This window comes from Typopeltis vanoorti, chromosome 20 (assembly GCF_054136105.1).
Source record: "Typopeltis vanoorti isolate ZY-2024b chromosome 20, IOZ_Tvanoo_1.0, whole genome shotgun sequence".
Taxonomy (NCBI): Eukaryota; Metazoa; Arthropoda; class Arachnida; order Uropygi; family Thelyphonidae; genus Typopeltis; species Typopeltis vanoorti.
In genome coordinates this window covers 32,742,183-32,763,454 of record NC_143568.1, presented here as the reverse complement: position 1 = coordinate 32,763,454, position 21,272 = coordinate 32,742,183, and the positions used below count along the sequence as shown (strand labels likewise).

At 35.5% G+C, this 21,272-nt stretch overlaps 1 protein-coding gene across 2 annotated transcripts in view; it reads left to right on the top strand.

The window, feature by feature from the left end:
- Positions 1–21,272, top strand: part of LOC150095350 (serine/threonine-protein kinase dyf-5) — a 337,365-nt gene that overhangs the window by 275,841 nt on the left and 40,252 nt on the right. The gene's annotated exons all lie outside the window — the stretch shown is intronic.

The following is a 21,272-nucleotide window of genomic DNA, read 5'->3' as shown; positions in this document are numbered from 1 at the left end:
ATTCCATGAATAGTCTTTCATACTTGAACTTGCTGCAGTGTATTACTGTGGCTTTCTTCCATCTTATTCTGTGGCGAGTATCCAGAGCGTGGTCTGCAAGCCCAGAGTGGCTGTACTGGTAAAATCGGATGTAATCCTTGTGTTCTGAAATTCTGATATTTGCTGTCCTGCCTGTTTGGCCAAAGTAGGACAGTTTACAGCTGCAAGGGACCTGGTATACACCAGGTAGGTCTAGGGGAAGTGGTTGGTCTTTGGTGGAGCGGATAAGGGATGCCAGTTTTCTATGTGGTCTGTAACAAGTGGTCAAGTCATGTTTTTTTAGGATTTTATTGATTTTTTCCGAGGTGCCTCTGATGTAGGGAATCGTGATAGATTTAGAGTAATCTTTTTTGTGAAGGGGAGGGGGTGGTGGGTTGTGGATAACTGGGTTAAGTATTTTTTGGAGGGGGTAGCCGTTGGCTGAGAAAGTGTCACGGATGTGATTTAGTTCAGTGGTTAGGGCTTGATCATTAGAACAGATTATTTTTGCCCTGTTGAATAATGTTTTAATAACTCCATATTGTTGTGAGGGGGGGGTGGGATTGTTGGTGAATGTATCTGCCTGTATGGGTGGGTTTTCTATAAACTGAGAAAACCAAGGTTCCATCAGGTTGGCGGGTGACTAGTGTGTCTAGGAAGGGGAGGTTATTGTTTTCCTCTTTTTCCAGGGTGAATTTGATTCTAGGGTGTTGGTTGTTCAAGTGTGTTAGGAAGGAGAGGAGTGAATCCGGGCCATGTGGCCAAATAGCGAAAACATCATCAACGTAGCGAAGCCATATGGTAGGTTTTTGTGGGGCTGAGTTTAAGGCTTTCTCTTCAAACATCTCCATGAAGAAGTTGGCCAAGGGTGGGGAAAGTGGTGAACCCATGGCTGTCCCCTCTATCTGTTTGTAGAATTTTTCCTGCCAAACGAAATAGCCTGAGTTCATTGTAAACTGAAATAGGGCTGAGATATTGGGAGGAAATTTAGCTTGAATTAGCTCTAAGGTTTCTTTGAGGGGGACATTCGTGAATAGGGAGGAGACATCAAAACTGACCATTATGTCATTATGTTGGAGTGTAAGGTTTTCTATACTGGCTTTGAAGTGGGCTGAGTTTTTTATGTGTGATGGTGTATTGCCAGTATAGTGTGAGAGCGCTTTGGCTAAATGCTTGGCTAGTTTGTAAGTGGGGGAATCAATGCCATCCACTATGGGACGTAATGGCACATTTTCTTTGTGTATTTTTGGGAGCCCATATATGCGGGGGGGGGTCTAGAGTTATAGGGTTTTAGTCTGTTGGTAATCTCCACAGGCCAAGAAGTGACCTTCTTAAGGAGCCTATGGAGTTTTCTAATTTGTGAGTTGGTGGGATTGTAATCAATGGGGAGGTAAGTGGAACGATCTAATAATAAAGCCTTGAGCTTACCTGTGTAATCTTTAAGATTCATTATAATGTAAAAGTTTCCTTTACAAATATAAATAAATAATATAAATTTAAAATGTTTTATTCTTTGATTATAAACACTCCATTTGGGATGTATTGATTTTTAATGTATACTACATTATGCTATTATACAACTTTTCCCTAAAGTTTTATAAATTATGAACTTTGAATAACTTAAGTAACGAATTTCTATTAGAAATCCTTTTGATTTCTAATGTTTTGAGTTACTCTTTAGTCCATTAGTTGGATTAGACCTACATATCACATTTGGCAGCAAATATTTAACAAATATCTCCCCATTGTCAGATTTTACACTTTTTTGGGGGGTGGGGGATAACTGGGATCATTATCCAAGTTATCCTCTCTTTTGTGGAAGATTTTCCCTTTTAGTTACAATGTATATTATACTTGGCAAGAAATTATATTCTTATTTTAATCTTGCACTCAAGTGTGAGTGTGAAGTTACTTCACATCTAGGCAACTCGTATATAGAAGTGGTTGACATCACATCAATTGCCTTAGTATCTCATAATACATTATGAGATACTAAGGCAATTGATGTGAGGTCAACAGCTGACATAATAATGATTGCAGGCATAGACTTCTGTGGCTAATTGGTTCAAAAGATATATTTTGGTGAGTGCTTTTGGCATAAAGTTATACAACTAGAGAAACTACGCATTAAACATCTCAACTTCATTAACTGTCTAATTTTCCTCATCTGATGCAGAGATAATGAAGTCATCTCGAAATTCATCAAAATCAAACGCATATTCCATACAAACAAGGCTTCCAGAATTTATCATAAAATGGAACTAGCTTTTCTAAGAGAAAGAATTACAGTCACTAGAGCTGAATTAGCATTAATTAGTAATAACACTTTTTCTCTTCATAATGAATTGGCCACATCTCTTCCATCCTACCTATGGAACAACATCGATAGTGTTACATTCAACAAAGCAATAGCAATCTCAGAACAGAAGAAACATACATTAATTCATAAGTTCAACTTACTCCTTCAGAAGAAGGAAATACATAAAAAACAACTAGATCATTCAAAAGTAGTTATTAACCTTTCTTCAAGAGTCCTAACAAAAGAAGAAAATAACCTTTTACTTAAGGGTTTTAACTTTGCCTTAACCCCACGTTTCCTACCAAAAATTGATATCATAGCACAAATAGAAAAAGGAATTAGAAATCTACTGGACAACACAGCAGATCTTATCTGTTTAGAAAATACAGCTTTACTATTAAAAAGTAGATTACCTCATAGGAATCTACCTTACAATGAATACACTTGCCTTAAAAAGTTAAAGGATGACAAAAATATTGTCATAATAAAAGTGGATAAAGGCAATGCAACTGTTGTTTTAAATGCTACAGAATATGATAACAAAATGAAAAGTCTCCTGGAAGATACAAACACCTACAAACCCTTAGACAGAGACCCGACTTGGCATGCACACAAAAAAAACAAATGATCTAATTAAAAAAGTGCCTCTCTGGATGGAAGAACTTAAAAAATACTTACAATCAAAACATCCTTTGATACCAAGAATATATGGTGTTTCAAAGATCCATAAGACAGATATACCTTTAAGACCAATAGTAGATGGAAGAGATTCACCGACTTCCAACTTGGCGAAATACCTCACCAACATGATCTCACAACATATAGGAGAAACATCTTCCTTCATAAAAAATAGTAAACATTTCATAGATAAAGTGAAAGATATACATATTGGTCCAACAGACATCTTAGCAAGTCTAGACATTATCAGCTTGTTTACAAACGTCCCGAGACAAGAAATTTTGAATCTCCTAGAAGACCTCTTCCCTCCAGACATCTTAAATCTTTTTAAGCATTGTATAAACAATACTTTTTTTCACCTATCAAGACAGAATCTGGGAACAAAAAGAAGGACTGGCCATGGGTTCATCATTATCACCGGTATTTGCAAACTATTTATGGAAAAATTTGAAAACAATGCTCTTAAGAATTACCATAAAAAACCAAAAATATGGCTACGCTATGTGGACGATATTTTCATCATATTCAATGGAACAACAGATGAACTTATCAATTTCAAAGATTATCTCAACAATTTGCACAACACCATAAAATTCACTTTAGAACAAGAAGAAAATAAAAAACTTCCTTTTATGGATATTCTATTAAAAGTTAATGAAGAAAGTAAACTCTCCTTCTCAGTATATAGGAAGCCGACAAACACTGGAAGATTTCTAAATGCAACCTCACACCACCATCCTTCACAAAAAAGAAGCTTAATTAAAGCTTCGAGACAGAGCATACAATATCTCTAGCACACAAGAAAGATGTAATGAAGAACTAAAATACTTAACACAAATCCTCCAACAGAATGGATATGAAACAAAAACCATCAAGAGAATCCTTAAAATGCCTCCAACTAACAACACAATAAAACAGGATTACAAAAACGCAATCTCGCTTCCTTATATCAAAAATGTTACAGATAAGCTAGCCAAATTAATGAACAAACACAACAGAAAAGTAGCCTTCCTTCCTATGGAAAAAATCTCAAGATTCCTACATCCACCAAAAACACCTCATCATCCTCTTAAAAAACCAGGAGTCTACAAAATCCATTGCTCTTGCAGGATTTGCTATGTAGGACAGACAGGAAGATCTGGAGAAACAGCTCTAATAAAAAATCTACCTCAATCTGAACCCGGACTGTATGAACGAGAACAAGAACAAGTGACATCGTCCAGTATTGTTCAACGTCAATAACGTTTTATATCTGCATTCTATTTTTTGAGTTTATGAATAGCCAGACGGTTATGATTTGTATTTATTAATTCTCTTGTTTAAACTTTAAGTTATACTATTTAACCCCTGAAGATGTAAATACTACGATTTACGAAACTTGTCAGGAACTATTATTTCAGTATTTTGTATAACTGAATAATAAAAAATGTAGTGTGATCACTGAAATATATATATATTGATAATAATGATTATTAGACACACACATCCACAAGAATAATCATTTTTATTATTGCAAATATTTTGGCCAGAAATTAACAGGCTATCATCATATCATTCCATTAGCATAGTCACAAGGTGAAGCTATAAAAATGTTAATCCTATATACAAAGCTGAGCAACATGCTAGAATGCTACCACACATATGGTTACAAAATAAAATGAGATTGCATTTAAAGCTAAAACTAAAATTAAAATAATTGTGAAATACAAAAACAGTAACAAAATTTTAAATAAATAAAAAGACTGTATGACACAGCATTATATTAAGAAAAAAAAAGGGATTGGGGTGAGGGGGGGAGAGAAGAATGCTATTTATGAGGAAGAGACTCTCCCAAAATTTGCTAATGGATAAACAGTGATCGATTCTGATTTCAGTTTGGATGGTGTAGAAGTACTTCAGTGATCTCTTTAAATAACTGCTCAAACATTAAACTGGCACCATGTAAAAGGTGAGTTTGGACTAGAGGATATTGTGGTCAGTCTCCACTCCATGTTGTTCAAGGCCAGAATTTTCAGGTTTATTGTTGTTGATATAAGACTGACATTCCTGTAGTTGTTTTTTGACCGACCTTCCTGTTTATCCAGAGTACAAGCAGTAGCACTCACACTGAACCTAGTACACACCAGGGAGGGAGAGAGAGAGAGAGAGAAGGCTGTTTATCTTTCATGGTAATTAGGAGCAGGTTTTGTTGATAGGAAAGGTCTTTTTTTGTTCATCTACATTACAGTCATTCTGGAGTGGCAGACCATTCCATGGATACAGACCACTGGATCCATTGGAAAAAATCCTTCCTCCTGTACAGAAACAGATTTAAATTATTATTATTATGACATGACACTTCCAGGGAGTCCAAAGACTTGTCAAGGGAGGGGCATCTACTCTGTCTCCACCACTCGCTCAATCCACCAACTACAATGAACCGCAACTACCATCATCTACACCAGGGCTATCCAACCTTAGATAATCCAAGGGCCGCATTAGAAAAAAAAATTATTCGAGGGCCGCATCACAATACATACTAGTAATTTGGTGAGCAGCAGCAGCGACACAACCTCGAAAGCTGAACAGACGAACAACACTAATTGCACACTAATCGCACGCTCACGTTCCCCGTGAGCACCCAGAGCATGTGCGTTGGAACAAAACAGTGTAAAAACGCTGATACATCTATGATTTGAAAAACACGTGGATATATTGTGATGTAAATAAAAGCACCAAATAAAATTACCAACATCGAGATTATCGATTAGTGATATAATTAAAATATCTAATACACATTCGATTCAGATTGTTATTTTATATTTTCGCATATTTCCACTCGCTCAATCCACCAACTACAATGAACCGCAACTACCATCATCTACACCAGGGCTATCCAACCTTAGATAATCCAAGGGCCGCATTAGAAAAAAAAAAATTATTCGAGGGCCGCATCACAATGCATATCTAGTAATTTGGTGAGCAGCAGCAGTGACACAACCTCGAAAGCTGAACAGACGAACAACACTAATCGCACGCTCACGTTCCCCTGGAGCACCCAGAGCATGTGTGTTGGAACAAACACAGTGTAAAAACGCTGACACATCTATGATTTGAAAAACACGTGGATATATTGTGATGTAAATAAAAGCACCAAATAAAATTGAAATAAGATTGTTATTTTATATTTTCGCTTGTGAAAATCAAAACCCACAGGTGGGCCGCACAAAATTGCTTGCGGCCTGTTGGCAGTGCTTTGGACAGCCCTGATCTACACTAACACCATCTACCTCCAACTACCACCACCACTAGTATTTTCACAGACAATCACAAACATCCATGCCCACGGCAGGACTCGAACCCTCAGCCTTTTGGCTGGAGAGCGGATGTGCTAACCACTCAGCCAACCAGGCTGGCAAATCAGAGAGACTAGTTTCGGAATCTGCCGCAACACTACAATGTTCCCCAAACTTAAAAAATTCAGCTGCATCAAATTCCAAAAATCTGGAAGACCATCATTTTGAGACCTTCAGCAAGTGTCCATCACTGCTCCCTTAGAGGACTGTAGGAGCCTGCCTTTTACAATTAGTTGGTGTTTATACTGGTGTGCCTGTATGCATGTGCTCAATATATACCTCTTTATGCTCATGAAGATGCCTTGGTAACCAAGGAAAAATATTGGCTTGGTAATCTAATTAGCTAAATAAACTTAGTCGGTTAATTATTAGCTTTAGACTCTTTAATTCCACAAAACATCAACATAAGTTGCTAAGGTAACTAAAATGAAGTCCATCCATCAGTTCATCTGATATCAACAGATGTCTTATGGTCTCTAAGATGCTTGGTGATGTGCCACACCATTCCTTGCCTTGTGGTCCTGTTGTATGCTTTTCTGGAAGCTTCAACTCTGTTGGTGTGTCTGGAGTGACTGATCAGTCATTCCAGACACACCATCTATCCCATTTCATTGACAGTGCACCCTTTCCTCTTTTTCTGTCCATCCATCTGTTCGGTGGACATCAACAGATGCCATATGGTCACTCAGATGCCCGGTGATGTGCCACACCAGTCCTTGTCATGTGGTCTCGTTGTATGCTTTTTCAGGAAGTTTCAACTCGGTGAACATCAGTCACTCTTAACAGACTATTCATCTCGATGGTCTACCCCTTCCTCTTTTTCCAGGAACCTTCTATTACTGTTCTGAGAAGTCCTCCTTCCATCCTTTCAATGTGTCCAAAGTATTTCAACTTTCTTCTCTCAATATCCTTAAGGTTCTACTGATCCTTTCTAGCATCCATCCATTTGTTTGCTTTTCAGCACATGATATCCTCAACAGCCTCTGTAACATCCCATCTCAAAAGCAGCTATCTTTTTCTTTAGTTTCTAAATCTCACATCCATAAGTCACTGTTGGAAAAACAGCTGCATCCACAATCCCGAACTTTGTTCCCGTGGAGACAGATCCATCCTTCCAGGTTTTAGTGGAGGGCACCTACTACAACTCTGTCTCCACCATTCAGACAAGTCTCTAACTGTTGGTTTAGCCATTCCTAATCTTCCACTGATATCTTTCGAAGAGCATTCTTCACATTAATAATGGAGCCCAGGTACTCGAACTTGCTGACTACCTCAAGTCTTTCTCCATTAAGATACACTTGTTTTGCAGGTGCTTTCCTTTGAGAACCATAATCTTTGTCTTGCTAGGATTGAGCTGAAGTCCTCTGTTCATACTGATCTTTGTTAACTTTGTCAAGAATTTGACCTAGTTCTTCCTTGTCATTACAGAAGATTACTGATCAGTCTACTACTCAATCTACACCTAATTCCTCTCTTGAGCTCATCCAATGTTACACACACACATGATGTCCTTAGCATAGATACTAAACAAGTGACGAGAAAGTAGATATCCTTGCCTAACTCCCTTTCCAACTTGAAGCCAGTCAGTTAATCCAATGCTTGTTCTTATCATGGCTTTTTGTTCCCTGTACAAGTTAGCTATCAGCCTGATAGTGTGTTAAGGAAAATCCATTCTTTTCATTATTTTCCACACTTTCACATTCTGAATACAGTCAAAAGCTTTACAGTAGTCTGTGAAATACATTACCATAGGGAGTCTAAATTCTTTATACTTTTCTATGATCTGTCTATGACAAAGGATCTGATCTCTGGTACGTTACCTTTCTTAAAACCTGCTTGTTCCTCAGACATCACTGCCTCAACTTTGGCCTTGATCCTATTTAGAGTGAACTTTAATAAAATCTTGGTTGCATGAGATATTAAACTAATAGTTCTTGCAATCCTTCATATCTCTGTTCTTATGTAGTGGTATGAAACTGATTTCTTTCAGTCTCTAATCCATGATCATGTCTTCCATATCCTTGTAATCAATTTATGAAACACTTATCCTTCCATCCACTATAGCCTTAACTCTGCTGGGATTTCATCTGCAACTGGGGCCTTATTGCTTTTAACTGCTCTCTCATCCTCATGCCTAAGTGGAGGAGTTCCAAATTGGAATTTTCCTGATGAGAGGACTCCTCCAAATTTTCTTTATCCTCTCTGTCTGTTGTACAGTTCCTCACAGTATTCTTTCCATCTGTTTTTGACTTCCAGTTCTTCTGTTAGTACTGCTCCATTCCTGTCTTTAATGACATTCAATTTGAGCTTTAAACTTGTGCTTTAGGTCACAAACTAAACAAAACATCCTTTCATAATTGTGTCTCATATAATTGCTTATATTCTTTAGTCTCACTGTCTCTTTGTTTAACCAACTGCCTCATTTTGATTAGATCCCATGTTGAATCTAATATCCATGGGTCTCTTGGTCTTCTTATTGGGCCAAGATGCTTCTTGGCTATATCCTTTAATATAACCTTGACTCCTTTCCAAAGCATTTCTGGTGAGTTCTCCTCACCTGGTCTCCAAAAAAATCATCTAACTGAGTTGATGTTTCTTCTGTGAACCAACTAGAAATTATTCTGACACCCAGTCTAGTGGAACATGTCTGACTTGGAAGGTTTCAGAGTCTTAGTCTTACTTTGGCTCTTACTAGCTGGTGGTCTGTATCACAGTCTGCTCCAGGACAAGTATGCATATCAGAGATGCTTGTCCTCCACCATTGGAGAGCCAGGATGTAATCAATATGGTGCCTTGACCTATCAATATTAGATGTTGCATTTAAGTATATGATATTCTCAACAACCTGAGATGAAGTCAACAGTCCTTATATACAAGTAGACTGGTCATGAAGATATTTCCTGCTTATGCTTGGGTACAGGATTAAAACAAGAAGATAATTTCTTGTCAAGTATGATATGTTGCCTTTTGTGACATGAATTTTAAGTGCTGATGTGCAAATTGAACAAATTTTCTTAGTAATTTTCTAAAAATTTCTAAATTTCCAAATTTTCTAAGTAATGTTTTCATTGCCGAAATGAAGCTTATTAGCTCTTTATACTTAAGTAAATTGAACAAATTTTGTTTTTAACCATTCACTAAAATTTCTCTAATCTAATTGTAACTGGTGAGAAAATTAGTAAAAACTGATTCTTGAGAAAGCAAGTTATTTATTTTATTTTTTTTTAAGCTTTCAGCCTGATGGTTTCAAAAAATGAGTAGTAGTGGTAATTCTACAACAAACATATCAGACATATTTGAATTGTTTAATCTCTAGTCTCTTTCTGTCTTGTAAGTTCAAGATTTATTGGTCAACACTTTCAGTATGAACTAGTTTCATTTGTATTGTAAATTTTTCTCTTGCATAAATTTTTTGTTTCAATAAGAACCTGAATTGAAGAAGCTTAAATTCATCTGCTGCATTCTTTACCACTTAGTTTTTCACTGTGATTTGTTTAATACCAAGCCTTTGTTAATTAAATCTTATCAAACAACTAGAAGACATGTTAAAATCTGCCTCTAATATTAGTTTGTCAAATTTTGTTTAAGCATCTCACACATCTCCAAGATAGGAATCCTTTGAGTTGTTTGATGGTTAAATCACAAAACTATGTTTTATCCACTTCTTTATAAGCTAATTCTTTCATAATTTATGTTTCCATTGTGACATATCATTTGCATAAACAGAAATGGAACAGATGTGATTAATTTATCTTTATCTTTAATAATAATATGAACATATTGCTGACCATTGCACTTTCTCATTAATGATGTTAATTTCAGTCTATTTACATTTGTATTAATGTTCTGCAGTTTTTCTTCTTTTGAAAGGTCAGCTCTTGTTCATTTTAACATGATAATTTTATGATTGAAAAATTGAATAAACAAGGGGGAACTTAATAAGGAATATTGGATGTAAACTTGAAGACTCAAGCTGCTGACTATATAAATATGTATAAAATTGCTGACTGTGTTTTCACAGCTCTGCAGAACTGATCAGGAGACATTGGCAGCTTACACAGTCTTTGTGGTTGTACGGTATATAAAATATTTGATGTTTTTTTGTTTTTGTGGTCCTTTGTTTCTTCTTTTTTTCCTTTCGAACACTCCAGTTAATCTCTCCCCACCCCTCCCTGAAATTCAAGAGCTTGCTGTGCTGTAACTGTTTCATTGTTGATTGCATGCAGGCACTACCTGTCAAAAGCTAAATGTTATCAATAATAAATTTCTCAATTTAAAAATAACAATTCCTTCACCCTTTTGCTTCCTTTCTGCTTCTTGATAAGAAATATTTGAAGAAATTTAAAGAAAATACTTAAAGAAATGTATAAAGAACATTAAAACTTTACTTACATTTTATTGATTTACTGGGAATAGTTAATGAGAAGGATGTATTTGATGAATAGTTAAATGTTTACTAGGTGTTACTCGAAATCGTTTTAGGTGTTTATTGACCCCTAGACTTTTATTGATCCATTGGATAGCTACATCAATCCCCAGGGGTCGATATCGACCACATTGCCGACCCCTGATCTAATATGTTGATGTCAAGATGTTTTATCTGAAATATCGTATTTATAAGGAAGAAGAGACATAAATGCCATTAAGACAGGTACTAATACCTTGTAAGTATAAGCCTGGAGATTAGGATTGTGAATCATTCATATGTCTATTAGTTGAGCATTGTCAAGATGTGTTTTTAAATGTACATATCCCACTTTTCCACTCCTGGGTTGTCCTCCTATTTTGTCTAATGTGCAGTTTTTCAATACAATTCCAGTTTCCAACTGTTATGATGTAGTAGGCACCATATAAATATGGCTCCAAATCTTGGAAGAATTTTCATCTAACTGTTCCATTGGATGGAGCATAAACATTTATAAACCTTATTACACATCCAGTATTTCCAGTCTATTGTCAAGATTCTCCCTTCTGCATTCCATTGGATATTACAGAATGACCCAAGGAGGGGGGCAAGAATAAGAACTCCTACTCAAGCTCTGTTAAATCTTATAAAGCTCCAATAAGAAAGAAGTGGATATGCAGTTTATAACTGCAGAAGTTTCTTGTTTAATTTGTATCCTTGTACATTTAATCTAGGCAATACATAAATGAGATGCTATGATTAGTGAAAAGTCACTGGTAAGTCTTTATCTTCTAGAATTTGGATGAACCTAATGAGGTCTTCAATCTGTGAAGGAGCAATTGTATAGCCTGCTTCTTGTAAACTATTTTCCAGGTTTTTACAGTTGCTTTTCATTATTTCAATTTCATACATATCATTCTTGATTTGTACGCTAGTTACTTTCTTTTCATGTAGATTATTATTCAGGCCTCCATGGAGTTAAAAGACTCATCTCGGGAGGTCCTTCCTAGGAAACACAAAATTTATCAAGACCTATCATGGGAGGGCCTTCCTAGGAAACACAAAGTCTATCATAGCACTCCTTGAACTCATTGACCGTTCTCGCTCTCACCACTCTAACAGGCAATGTATTCCATGGTTCAACCACTCTCCATGCAAAGAAACCACTCTTCACCCTCTTGCTCACAACTTCCTTTCGTAACTTCCAGGGATGGCCCCTTGTCATCACTCCTTCCCACTGTTCCACCAAGTGAAAGAACTCCCAGTGTCAACCCTGTAACCACCTCTCCTTCTTCTGTCTACCAAAACTCTGCAGTTCACATTCTCTCAGCCGATCCTCATAACTAACATTGCACAGTCCGGAAACCATCTTTTTTATCCACCTCTGAAAAATGCTTTCCACAGTTAATTTATCCCCTTCAAATCCTGGGGACCAAATTTGAGAAAACAATAGTCTAAGTGTGGTCTGATCAGGGTCTTATACAATGGAATGATAACTCTTTTATCTTTGCAGGTCAGCTTCCGTCTCAGTATTATATGCCCATCTGTATAGTATTATATACAGATCCCAGTATAGTATTATATACTAATAACCTTTCCCAGCTTCACATCATCTGCAAACAACTGACTTTCCCCCCTGCAATCCACTGACAATGTCACTGATATAAAGGTTAAACAATATAGGGCCCAGTACTGAGCCCTGTGGGACCCCACTTGCAGCCTTCTGTCTCCTTGATACTGCCCCACCATACACAGCTCTGATATCTATCAAACAGCTAATCCTGAATCCAGGTGACCAACCTAACATCCAACCCATGTGCTGCAACTTAAATATCAGCTTTTCATGTGGCACCCTGTCAAATGCCTTTGCTAAATCCAAGAAAATGGCAGTATATGCCTTTCCCTCATCAACTGCTCTTGTAACTTTATTATAAAAAGCTAGCATATTACTAAAACAAGAGCGCCCCTTAACAAATCCATGTTGACTCTCAGAGATAACATTACCCTCATCTGCCCAATGCTGTATACTTGGTTCAGATGCAGTTTGCCTGGTCAATACAATGCGATGCCTGCACTGTTGAGCAATTACCTTCCCTCTACAGCTGCATTCACCTCTTGATTCAAAGAAAAATGCTGACCAGCAAGGAAGAGTTTTAGTTTTGGGAAGAGATAGAAGTCAGAGGGAGCCAGATCTGTGGAATAGTGTGGATGTTCCAACAATTCAATCATACTGAGAAAACTTTGAATCAGTAAACTGTATTTTTTTCTAATTTAATTGTATATTTTGTTTTCCTTTTATTAACATGAGATGGTTCTTCATAGTTCATAAGCTCTCCTGAGCCAGAAGAGTCTTCATTTCACGATCTGCAACCTTCTCCGTCTTTACATTTTTTATTATTTCTTCTTCTTTTAGATTTAGTTCCTTTTTTTAACACATCTTTTATTTTATTTTTTTTGTTTATTGTCAGTTTTTTTTTTTTTTTTTATTAATTCATCTTTTCTTTTTGAAGATCTTGTCTGCCTTGATATCTTACTTGCTTTTCTGTTTCTTCTCTGGTTTCTCCTTGTAAAAATAGTTCATGTGTTTGCATTTTGTCTTGTATCAGTTCAGTTGTTATACTAGGTTCATTATTAGTAATTTCAACTAATGTTGTTTCATCCATATTTGACTGGGAAAGTGGTTCCTGTAGTTTTGCTGCTTATTTCTGGCTGATTTGGTTGTGCACATTTTGTGATTTTACCAAGTATAGTTTGTTTAAAAGCACCATCTTTACTAGACTGAATTAGAAGATCTGGGAATGATATATATACTATTCTCATTGGCTCTACTGGTGCTCCCACTCTTTCTGCAAAAGTTCTGGAAGGACAGGTGTTACCGCAGTGTTCAGAACTTTCACATTTCTGACAGGGTTTGAGACACTGATAAGTGATATATCCTATCTCCATGCATTTGAAACATTTAGATTTGGGGCAGTTGCCACCCAAGTGAACCAAAACACAGGCACTACCTCTGTAATCCAGGATAGTTTACCATAACTCAGGTTTTATCAATGTTGACAAAATTTGGTATGGGTGTCTTTATATCCATTGTGAAGGTGACCTCACCAGAAAACCAGTTTGGATCTTCACCTGATAAACCCTTTTGTATGTTACTGATTTTACCCCATTTTGAGAATGTCTGTATAAGAATTTCATTACTGTTTTTATACTTACTCTATATATTCCATTGGAAATCTTTAAATTTTTACTGTTTTAACTTGGCTTTCCACTATTACAGGAATTACTGTGCTAACTTTGAATGCAAAACCCTGTAATAGTTTATTTCATGTTTCCACATCTTTAACTACAATTAAATATTTCCCTCCACCGTACAATGTGAAAGAATAAACCTTACTAGCACCGACTATCTCTTTTAAAATCTTAGTCACCTGTTTCACATCTTCACATCTTGAAATTTCAATTCCTAAAGTTTGCACCCTTGGAGGAAATGGTACCATTATCTCAGGAGGGAAAAAAAGAGTAAAACCTCTGCATTTGATTGCAAGAGGAAAAAAAAAACTTTTAGTTTCCTCGATATAGAAACAATTCTACACCACCACCAGCTCTGTTTGAGCTACTATAAAATGGCGGCTGTGATACTGCCAAAAGTAATCCCGTAATGCAGATATTAACTGCACTACAAACAGTCTTAATATTTACTTAAAAAAGCCAGTGCTAATGAAGGCAAAACCACCACTAGCACCAGTAATATAAAATGAAAGTGAAAAAGAAAGGAAATAAAACCAAAGCAATTATCTTGCCAAAATCTGAGATGTCATCAGTTTGGAGCCAGATCCAGGAGAGATACCAAGGTTGAAATAATGCAGAAGTCATATATATCCTATATACAAGTAGTCAAACAGTATCACACCTTATTACTAAAATACTCTGGATTACAGATAGATGTTGAAAGTTTCTTCACTTGGTTATACTATAAATTAAAGATGTCAAGAAATTATATTCTTGGTTTTGATCCTTTATCCATAATATATATATATATACTATAAACTTTAATTTATAGTATAACCAAGTGAAAAAACTTTCATCATGTATCAACCATGGCTTATCAGCCAGTTCTGATTGTTGTATTATTATTCAATTTCAGTACTCCCAGTCAGAATGGTCTCCAGCCAACTAAAAATAATAGGACTCTAGATCATTAATCTTACTACATTTCAATCATTTGGCTGGTTGATGTAATTTTTGATACTGCTTCACTAATTAACAGTTGGAATAAATTCATTCATATGCAATCTAATCATCACAATCATTGCATATTCTGCTAATTGCAGAATATGTAATAATTATGAATCATCATTCAATTTCAGTACTCCCAGTCAGAATGGTCTCCAGCTGACTAAAAATAATAGGACTCTAGATCATTAATCTTACTACATTTCAATCATTTAGCTGGTTGATGTAATTTTTGCTTTATTTAATGCATAGATCATCTATCCCTAAAATTAAAAAAGTGCATCATGTTAATGTTTGCAAAAAAAAAAAAAAAAAGTTAGCTAAAACAAGAAAATTAGTTCAATAAATGATATTTCTTCCTTTGAAACATTTGTTATTTTAATGGACTTCATTCATGTATCTTATTTTTTCAATATTTCCCTTTACCCATGTTTATGGAAATTTTCTGTAATAATTGGGAAGTGAAGATGCAAATAGCGTTTTGTCCATGCTTCTCCTTTAAGGACAGTGAATTTAATAATGAGCCTGTACTGCAGACTTATTTTATGAAATAATACATGTTTTGTTAAGTTAGTATCATTAATACCAATATCTCATTCATCACAATTTCACAATAATAAATGACAACTTTCAGAAGCAATTTACTCGAATATTAGTCTTCTTATTATATACAGAATTGTACTTTTGTAATATTCAAGTGTTTTGAATTGTCTGGTTCTGGTTTCATTGATTATGAAGCACTGATACATTGCCTAATATTTATCATCATTATTATAATTCTTTTTAGTTGCATATAGTGCTTTTATTTTTGCATTCGCTTTTTCTGTTTTACAAAATACAGTTACTTGTGAAAAATCTCTGTTGTGATGTTGAAACCAGCATTAAATTATTAATTAATTATCGAGATTAAAATAAAAATAAAAATTCATATTATTATTACTGTTCTTATATATATATATATATACCAATTGCAGATTATTTAAACTTTAATGTTCAGAGAAATATCCATATATAACTGATAGTATATATATGACCATATTACAATGTATATCATGGGAACTACCGTTGGTTCCCACGATGAGTCTTCTGACTCCATGGAGATACCTGTATTCTAATAATAATAATAATAATAATAATAATAATAATAAATTCTAGTTAAGTTGATTACATAATCATCATGCATTTGGAATGATGATTCACAATTATTACATATTCTGCAATTAGCAGAATATGCAATGATTGTGATGATTAGATTGCATATGAATGAATTCATTCCAACTGTTAATTAGTGAAGCAGTATATATTAATACTGTCGTTTAACATTAAATTTATGATGGCTATATTGTTTATAGCCAACTTTATTATTTTATGGTAAGTTTATATGATTTTATACTATAGCTTGTATTAGGTTAGTTCATAAAAACATTTTTCATGCTTTCTGAAGCTTAGGATTTGTCAAAAACTGATATTAGTACTTGATAAATTTGATCACTTCATCTGACCTTGCAGAAAATGCAGCTTGTTTCATGTACTGCGCTCATGAAACCTCATTCCACAGATTACATTATATGCTAATGTAATGTCATGGTGCCTATCTATTGAAAAAGGGAAATAAAACTGAATTCACAAATTGCAGATGAATTTTCCTACTGAGTGTAAGATTTTGCAAACATACTTGAGAAGATGTTGAGAAAAATTATGGGAAAGAACAAGTTGATTTCAGACCAAATAGAAGTGTCAGGATCAGAGTTTTACTTCAATACAATTATTCAGGAAATCATGAGAATATAGCCAGAATCTGTATTTAAGCTTTGTAGCTCTAGAAAAGGCATATGATAAGGTAGCAAGAGAAAAGCTGTTAAAAATACTACAATTATATGGGGGAAATGGGACATTATATAAAGCAATATATATTGCCTATACTTAAGTTGCACATCAGCAGTTAGAATTGAAAGCGTTACAGGAAAAAAGGTGCATGCTATCTCCACAACTGTTCATAATATATATGGATCACATGATGAAGGATAGTGCGCTAAATCTGATATTAAAATCAGGCATATTCAACTCAGCTGTGACAAATTTGGTATGAAAATCAGCAATAAAAAGACAAATTATGTAAACAGATACTAGCATGTTAAACATAAACTGAATTCTCAGTAAGAACCTAGAAGAAACATTGTTAGCATTTAAGATTTTATAGTCACTTATGCAGAATTTGAGAGGAAAGATTACCAAAACAGATTTTTGATGTCAGAAAACAGACCCAGAGGAAGATTAAGATCTAGCTGAATTAATGCAGTTAGTAGTATCCTAGAAGATTGAAAAATAGAAAAGTTGTTTTGCTCTCAAGAACTGACAGTATTAGATTCCTGGCAAATATATTAATTTAGAGGAATATTGTTATTGAGCTAGTACTACCTCTAAACCCTTAGCAGTAAATAGCAGGAATTTGATGATGATGAATAGAATTTATTATTGCTGTGGCATATATATAGATGGTTTGTGTAAGAGGATGAAATGAAGTTCGTGAACTAAAAACTGACATATTTTGTGGATTTCTTTTTTTCATAACAAGCTAAAGCAGGTTCTTGCATAATGGTTATGCAAATTTTTGTAGATAAGCGTATACGTTGGCTGTACATAGCTTTTCAGGAAATGACAATGTATACTAGAATATTAATTATAAAAAAAACTTTAATCAATACTTTCCTATGATATTTATGGCTATTTGCCTGCTTCTGTTTAGGAGTGCCCCAGTTTAAATGCCATTGGCTCTTTTCTCACGGATTCTTAGGGCATTGTAGATGTATATTTATCAATAAATATATGTTACATAGAGGACAAGAAATTTGCACATACCTTTTTCTGGGTGTTGTGGCTCTTCTTCTTTTGCGTTGTCCAAACTACTGTGTGTGTGTGTGTGTGTGTGTGTGTGTGTGTGTGTGTGTGTGTGTGTGTTGGGGGTTAGCAAGTGGGAGAATTGAAATAACAAATGGAAAAAACCCGGGTTTTTTTGAATAACATATATATACATATATATTATAAGGGATGGGCGGAGCATTTTTTATATATTTATATGAGGTGGGAAAGGGTGAAAGGGGGGTTAAAAACAGCAACTGATTTTTTGGAGGGGAGGAGGAGGGTGTTGACGGGGTGCGGTCCGTTTCAACTATTTGTGGTCGTCGTCTGAACACATGGAGGAAGTGGACGCTATGTCAGGTTGGGCAGGTGCTTCTGCTTTTGAAGTGTTTGTGTTATCACCTATTGGTCGGGGTTGTGACCTCAATTTTATGTTGTGTAGCTTCCAAACCTCAGAGATTATGTAGAGCCTGTGTACATTGATAGAGTTCACGTCGTAAATATAATAGTTTGTTAAGAGGAGTAACATGGGATACAGAAATAGTATCCATAATACTTTCTTATATATTTCGGTAATGTTACATTGCCATCTTCAGGGATCACAAAAAAACAATGATATATGCACGCAGGCACTAACACTGAGCAAATGAGACTTAATAAAGGCAACAGAAATCAGGCCCAGAGTCCTAAACATTGCTGCCCTAGAGAGCTAAACTGTGTTATCTTGGCTGTTGGGTTGACATTCTTAAAATGTATGCTTCCCAGATTTGGGACAGTTTCATTCACCCAAATTTGTTGAGGTTTGGAAAACTTTTTACAGCTGAGGCAGATTTGATAAATAGTCTTTCATACTTATATTTGCTGCAGTGTAATAGAGTGACCTTGTTCCAGCATATCATGTTGTGGGTATCCAAAGCATGGTCAGCAAGTCTTGAATGGCTGTATTGTGGAACTGGATGTATTCTTTGTGTTCTGATATCCTGATATTGGCTGGCCTGCCTGTTTGGACATAGTAGGACAATTTACAACTGCAAGGGACCTGGTATACTCCTGGTAAGTCTAGGGAATGTGGCTGGTTTTTGGTGGAGCAGATAGAGATGCCAATTTCTTGTGTGGTCTGTAAATGGTTGTAAGGTGTGGTCTGTAAAAAGTTGTATATTTCTTTAGGATTATTGTTAGTTTTTCAGATGTACTTCAGATATATATAAAAATTCAAGGCTCTTCAAGAGATAAAAGCAACAACAGAATAATAATTACCAAAGTGGATAAGGGAAATGCCAGTGTGGTTTTAAAACAAATAGACTACTCAGGTAAGAGCTTGCATCTTTATTTCTAGATCATTCTACCTACCTCCCTATAGACTATGATCCCACCATCACACAAATCAGAACACTCCATAGGCTCCTTATAACTCTAGACCCCCCTTCCAGATATATCGACTACCAAAAATTCATAAACAGAATGTGTCATTACGTTTCATTGTGGATTGCATTGATTCACCCACATACAAATTAGTCACATATTTAGCCCAAGTGCTCACACAATATACTAGCAATAACACACCTTCACACTTAAAAAACTCAGCCCACTTTAAAGCCAGTATAGAAAACCTTACATTCCAAAACAATGACATAATGGTCAGTTTTGATATCTCCTCCTCATTCACCAATGACCCACTCAAAGATACCTTAGACCTCATCCAAGCTGTATTTCCTCCCGATATTTCAGTTCACAATGAACTCAGTCTATTTTGTTTGGCAAGGATGCCATGGATTCTCCACTCTCACTACCTCTGGTCAACTTCTTTATGCAGACCTTTTAAAGAAAAAGCCTTAAACTCTGCCTCACTAACACCCACCGTCTGGCTACACTACATGGATGATGTATTCTCCGTTTGATCACATGGCCTGGACACATTCCACAAGTCTTAACACACCTAAACAATCATTATGCCAGGATTCAGTTTACCTTGGAAAAGGAAATCAACAACAGTCTCCCATTCCTAAACACTGATTACATGCCAGCCTGAAAGATCCCTGGCATTCTCCATTTACAGAAAATCTACACATACAAGTAGAGATACATTCACCAGCATTCCCCCCCCCCCCAACAATATGGGATTATAAAAACCCTATACAACAGGGCAAAATGAATCTGTTTGGGTAACAGAGCCCTAACTACTGAACTTGACCATATCCTTAAAGCAGAGATTACTCAAAATTTATCACCATTCCATATATCCAAAGCACATCTGAAAAACTAACAAAAATCTTAAAGAAATATGATCTTATAACCAGTTACAGACCACATAAGAAATGCATCTCTTATCTGCTCCACCAAAGACCAGCCACATCCCCTAACCTACCATGAGGATACCAGGTCCCTTGCAGTTGTAAACTGTCCTACTACGGCCAAACAGGCATTACAGCCAATATCTGAACACAAGGAGTACATCTGGTTCCACCAATACAGCCACTCAGGACTTGCTGACCATGCTTTGGATACCCATCACAGGATATGCTGGAACAAGGCCACTCTATTACACCACAGCAAATATTAGTATAAAAGACTATTCATCGAATCTGCCTCAGCCTTAAAAATCTTTCCAAACCTCAACAAATTTGGGTGTATGAGACTGCCCCAAATCTGGGAAGCATATATGTTAAGAATGTTAGCCCAACCGCCAAGACAACCCAATTTAGCCCACTGCAGGCAATGTTTAGGATATAGGTCCGATTTCTGTTGCCTTTATTAAGCCTCATTTGCTCAGTGTTGGTGCCTGCATGCATATATCATTGTTTTTTTTTTTTTTTTTTTTTTTTTGTGATCCCTGAAGATGACAATGTAACATTACCAAAATATAGGAAAGTGTTAATGAAATTTTTTTATAATTAATATTCTAGTATACATTGTCATTGCCTGAAAAATTAAAAGGTTATTCAAAGCCTTTCATATTGCTCATGTATGCAATAAGCATATATATGCAAGATATGAAAGCATACATTTATTTTAAAAATATTTTCAAGTTTATGGAAATATTAAGGTACAAGGAATTACTACTGGAATATTTGTGGTAATTTAAAAGTAACTGCTTTTTGTACTCAGGAACTGGCAGGGAAATGACAGAACATTATATCAAGAAAATATATGCCCCCACCCCCAAATAGGTTTATACCAAGAAGAAGAAAGGACATAAAATATTGATAAAATTCTGCATGATTACAGATTAAACTTGGGAAAAAAAACATCAATTTAAAGTATTGGGCAAAAATGCATTCTAATACTGTATATTAGATTTAAAGGCAAGATTTAAATTCAGAAATCGAATTTATGGAATTTGTTTGATATCATTTTGGGGATGTATTAAAATTTGCAATTTGAAGAGAGTCTTGCTAGAATAGAACTAGAAGCTTGGAAATGCTTCAGAGAATTTTTTAAATGGTTT